This window comes from Denticeps clupeoides, chromosome 11, assembly GCF_900700375.1.
Source record: "Denticeps clupeoides chromosome 11, fDenClu1.1, whole genome shotgun sequence".
Classification (NCBI taxonomy): domain Eukaryota; kingdom Metazoa; phylum Chordata; class Actinopteri; order Clupeiformes; family Denticipitidae; genus Denticeps; species Denticeps clupeoides.
In genome coordinates this window covers 3,084,414-3,090,728 of record NC_041717.1, presented here as the reverse complement: position 1 = coordinate 3,090,728, position 6,315 = coordinate 3,084,414, and positions in this window count along the sequence as shown.

The following is a 6,315-nucleotide window of genomic DNA, read 5'->3' as shown; positions in this document are numbered from 1 at the left end:
CTGCCAGGCCTATCAAAGACCAACCTGCGGAAATGTGTTGGCGTTTCATGTTACTTTTTTCTGCAAGTGTGAAGATGCCATGTTTGCAGAAGTGGCAATTTGCCGGTGCAGTGTGTCAGAAACAGGATATTTCATAGACATTTCACAGCTAGGAACTAAACAAGCATCTATTCACCCCGACTTCCCACAAAAAAACCCCACAGAGGTAGTTATTTTAGGACCAATTAAAAACTTTCCAACTTCAATCCACGTTTTCACTTGTGGCCTTCGCAATAATCTCTGGAGCAGCACTAATAGACACGTCAGAGTTTCGAAGGGGTTACAAATTGTTATTATTTTCTCAAAATTAGTATAAATGGTGTAGAGGGCTTTAGCTCATTAGGAGTGGTGCGGAAAGAAAATCTCTTTGGAGTCTTCATTAGTGCTCTTTTATTGATTTTCCCACAGGCTGGAAGGTGAAGAAATCACGTTCTTGATGCAGAGTTTCTTTTTTTTTTTTTTTTTAAACAAACACTGAGCCTGTCCCATCTTAATTGCTGGCGACTCTCGGCATACCTCCCTTCAACTCCTCCTGCATCGCTTCCAGGTGCATTCGGTGTATTGTTGGGATGAAATGAAAATCTCATTTGTCTACATTTCCACTTCCCTCATGCTTTCACGCCTGACTTCATGACACACATGGCCAGTTGAAATGATAATTTGCCATATGAATAGCAATAAGCATTAATCCAGCATTGTGGGAGCACGGCTGAGATGGACAGCAATATTCAAATCACAGGAGGGAGTTTCTCTCAGATGCTGACTTCCTTGCGTCTCCTTGCCAATGTCTTCTTGGTCCGAAAACAAAGAGACCCCAGCGCTCCCGCATACACATGTGAATACGAGCGAAGAGTGTGCCGGATTCACCGGCTCTGTCATCCTCTTAGCTGGCATCATCGAAGAAAACATGAACATTTCCCGCTTGATCCTGTTTCACTGAGAATTGTGCGCTGCTGAGGACACAAGGACACAAGTGATAAACGACACTGAAATAGAACCACAAAGAGCTCCTTTAAATACATATGCAAATGGATGGTAATGACAAAAGTACATGTACTCTGATGTGAACACTGTGTTTTTCTCTGAACACACATTGGAATCAGCCGATACACAAGCAGTTAATATTTCGAGGTGGGAAGCCTGACTAGTTCGTGTGGTAGAACCTATGAGTGTTGTGAATATCAGTGATTATGGCATCAGTTTAAGTGGCACCTGGCAGTGGGTGGGATTTGTGAACATTTTGTCCCCGAAGCTGATGAGTTGCCAGCGTTAGTGTAAGGATTTTAGACTGCTGGGCCACTGGATCTTCAAAACTGCAGCTCTTGTGGAATGTTCCCGGTCTGTGGTTGTCAGGAGATATCAAAAGTGGCCCAAGGAAGGAAAGCCAGTGAATCGTTATAAGGGTTGTGGTTGTCCGAGGCTCCCATATGACCAGGATGACCTGTATTGTTCGATCCAATAGACGACCAACTGCAGCTCAAATTGCTGAAAACGTTCATACTGGTTCTGACAGAAACTGCATCAGGGTCAAGGGTCAGAATCAAAACTGGACTATGGAGCAATGGAATAAGGTGACCTGGTCAGATGAATCACATTTTCTCTTTACATAATGTGAATGCCCATGTGTGAATTTGTGTGTGTGTGTGTGTGTGTGTGTGTGTGTGTGTGTGTATGCTTGAATCTACACAATGGGAAGATAGCAATCTAGCTGAAGTGTGATGCCTTAGACAATGATCTGATGAAAAATGTATCTGAATGTTACGTTGACTTGCTGATCAAGCCATGGAAACAGTATTCCCTGATTACAGTCCATCTTTTAGCAGACTGCAGAAATGGGTCAAGAACGATTTGAGGATGTGACGTCCCGTGGCAGACTATGGGTGTTTTCTGTTGTGTTTGTGTGTGTGTGTCTATCTCTTTCTGGCTCTGTAATGTTGCTGGGTGGCTCCTCATCAGCCCATGATTGGACTCCTCCCACTTCCTGCCGTGATTGGTGGGCTGTAATCAGGAAGAGGATTCAAAATGGCGGCTGCTTTGGTGAAGAGAGGAGGTGTTGGTGAAAAGGAGAGTGTGGTGTGAGGAAGAAAAGAGGACGTTGTTGGTAAAGCTAGGATGTTGGGGAAGAGAAGGGATGTTTGGTGAAGAGAGGAGGGAGAAGTATGTTGTTGAAGTGAAGTATTTGGACCAGAAGATAAGACTTAGACTGCCCAGACCTGTTTTGTGTTTGTTTGGTTGTTTAAATGTCTTTGTTGGTAATAAAGTATTAGCATGAAGTGTTGTTGCGTCGTTTTGGAGTTTATCCTCCATATGTCCCATTTGTTATGTCCCTGACCCTAGACCGGGGACGTAACAGAGGAGCTCAGAAGTTTAAGACTTCCACAATATTCTCCAGATCTCAATCCAATGAAAGATGACCATGATGGCTTGGCATATCTTCAGAGGTCTAGTGGAGTCAATGCCTCAACAGATCAGGGCTGCTTTGGTGGCAAAAGGGGGATTTGTTCAATTGCTGTACAAACTGATTATACACCTATTTCAATACAATAAAATTCTGTCATGAAGCATGCCATCATATTTTATATTTATATTTAATTTTTATTCAGCTCTTTACAGATTGTGCTTACTGCATGTTATTTCTGCATTTTTCTGTCTATCGCTACCCCACGTAAACTCGAAACCCTCTGCCTGACTTTTCCCTGGATTTACTTTCTAAAAGAGATATAAAAAAAAAAAAAAGTAAATTCTGACCTTGCTTGGTCCATCCTTTCCAAACCAGTGAGCGGCCCAATCTCCGCTGCTGGCTGGAACACCTAGGTTTATCTGTGAGGATTAAAGGCAACCATAGCCGGGAGCCCATATAACAAATGCAAAGAGGATTTGTGAATCATTCCCCAAGTCCTGGTTAAGGGGTGTGCTAATGTTTTCTTCCGTTAAAAATTAAATGAAGAAATGGCAAATCAAATACAGAGAGAGAAATCTTTGATTTGAATAAAAAAAAAAAAAAAAAAAACGGGTTGGATTTGTATAGAAGATTTTAGGGCTTGGTTTTTGGATACTGATAGTCCTTTCTTGAAATTTTACAAGAAGCCATTAACTGTAGACCGAAAATTTCTTTGAACACCCTGCACGGAGTGTTCTCCTTATGTCATCCCCATCACAAACAGTAATTATGGCAGAGAAAGCTCCAACAAGAGGGCATTAATTATTTTGCATTCTGTCTAATCCCAGAGATGAGGCAAAAGCAGGCAGGCCAAGTGCACATTCTCAATCAACAGAAATACGAAATCCTGGGAATCTGAACTAACAGTAACATCCTCAGTGGAATTAACTCAATAAATGAAAGATAAAATTTGGCCTTTTCAAATCACTTCTTTTTTGCAATATCATGGATGAAAATAGTACTGACATTTTCAACCTTACCCCATTCACCAGCAGGCCAAATCAATCAGAAATGGTTTCAAATTATCATTAAATACTTTCAACGGTACAGTTTCTGTTAACATTAATGTAAAGGAGCTTGATGACCTTCTAGCAATTTGAGTCAATTCAGTTCTTCTGTTGGGCTTGGGATCAATGCCTTTATCAATACTTATCAGCATTTTCTAATAGACATTTTGATGTAGAGTATACAAGGTTTTCTGAACATGGAAATTAGTTGTCAAGTGATAAAGATAATTTGGCCTATAGGCTTGTGTCACTTCATGCTGTTCTCTTCAATCTGATATTTCAGACTACATCAAATTGAACTAGAACATCAACTAAATTAACTAGTACACGTCGTGCACCAAATAAAAATAAACAAATAATTTTATGGAAATGCATTATAAGCATATTATGAATAATAATAATAATTTGAGCAACCGCTGCTGTCGCAACGCTGTGTCTGCCATGCAACCTGCATTGTTGCAGAGCCACCCACCTTGCCCATGGACTGTCTGCAAAAGGCTCAGATCCAACAACACTGCCAGACGCTGCAAGAGTTTATACTGCTGAACAATTCTCCACCTCACATCAGAGGCACGAATATGGATTAATATTGATGCTGCCGTTCTACTGTTTCTATACCATTTAACATGGCTAATCCATTCCTGCCCCAGTCACACTGCACCGACACTTTAAACTTGTCTTATACAGATTCTGATCTTTGTGGTGGCACTGCAGTCTTATAATAATTCATCTTATTGTCCAGATTTGTGCAAACGTCTCATTTACACATTTTCTCCAGAAAATGCTATTTGAATTCTCTATGGTCAGGATAAACATCCATTCTTCCAGGACAATGATTTACTGTACATGTTTATAAAGGGAACACATGTAACAAGGCAGCACAGGCCAAGGACACTGCAGGGACACATTCTGATGTACCATGACCTTACCAACGCAACCATACTGACTCTTTACAGACTGATAATCAGATAGTAGCAGAGGGAACCGTATAAACAAGCATCCATGAAGGCAGGGCGGGGCGGAGCTGCTCTTCACGTTTGGCCTCATCTTAGTGGGGCTGGGTTACGCATCTTGCCCATTCAGAGCAGGATAGTAGGCCGGGGTGGTTAGGGGATGAGTGATGGACCCACCCCAAGCGTTTTATTCACCTGCTTATGGGGATGAGGAATGTGGGGCTTGGGGATTGTTAAGGGCTTTTGTGTCAGAGATCTAATGGGCCGTAAAATAAACTCCTCTGATTTCTTTTCTAAAATGAAGACAGTGCGACCGACCTCCCTCACACACACACACACACACACACACACACACACACACACAACATATTCAAAGCCCATTGATATCTATGCTGACCACATACATTAGAATAAGCAAATGCCCATGATAAATATATAAACCTTGACACTTGGCCGCATTCATACACATACAAACAGGTGCGTACGCTTAGGGTGATCGGGACGACAACGTTGACAACACAAAAGTCCGGTCCGGAGCCAGGCCAAATGGTTTTATGGCACACAGGGCCAAGAGCTTTTTTCTGTGTAGCAAATTGAATCTTAACTCTTGCTGCAATTTATATACAATGAAAGATTTTTTTTTTCTTCAGAGAAACTATTTTGTATGTCCTTCATACAATACAGATAATTTCAGCCTTCTGTCTGAATGTCAATTTGGTGCACAAATGTCTTTCTTTCTGTGCACCACATGTTAGTTCACAAAAGTGATATTCTTATTGTACAATTCAGTTTGTGGCACAGGATGTAGCCTCAAGTCAGGTTGAGATTGTGATGATGGATTTTGGATGTCGCATGAAAATGCTGCTGGATTCTTTTAATTGACTTTGTTCATTGACTAAGCAGCAACGCGTTCGGCTCATGAAAGTGTAATGCATCAAAACCGGCGGCGAAGGGAGCCCTCGCCAGTTGAGCGAGAAGGGAAATTTGTTAGGGTAATGTCTGATAAGTGGCCGTATGCATGGCACCCCCTCAACTGCGAGTGTATTTCTGTTCCCCTTCTTCTCCTGTCCCGGCCTGTCCAAACCGTTCATTTTCACAAGTAATGCTTTCCGTGTTTGTGTCAAACGAGCGTGGCGGGCGCACGCCGAACAGAGATTACATGTTGAGCAAAGGCAATTTACAGGGAGGCACGTCTCCACTTTTCAATCAAGCCAGAGCACGCTGCAGGGATAACACTTCGCTCGTCCGCACCGGCCCAGCCCACAGGCGCCGGTCGTGTGCCTGTGAAGGCAAAAAATCGAGCCGGCCTGCGCTCGCTTGCCTCTCGCAAACACACAAATGACTGCATTCGTATGGAAATGGCATTCCCGCATCTTTGAAGCCACAGCACATGTTCATCCTGTCTGGTGAGATGAGGCTGTTTTGATCATAAATGTCAAAAAAAAGAAAAAGAAAAAAAAAAGACAGAGGAATCACCTTTGAAATTTGTAACTTTCAAAAAAAAAAAAAAAAGTGGAACAGCAGAGGTTTTCAGCGAACAATTTGTCATTCTGTCTTATTTCTTTATAACTTTTGACAAGACAATGACCTATTCAGCAGAGGGGAAAAAAAACACACACTTATTTCCCAATTATTGTTTTAACTAAAAAAAAAAAAGTCACTTTTCTCAGACCTTGTTCAATTTGTGAGTTAATTTGTCACAGCCCATGTGCTTACATGCATAACTTGGCAACAGCGTCCATGCATCAAGCACTGCAATGGGCCGACGCCTAATCACCTTCGAGAGACTGCGCTTGCAACATCATCATATTGAAGAACATAAATACGGCGTCCCCGCCACGTTGAATGATCGTTCTCCGCCATCAGCAAACCAGTT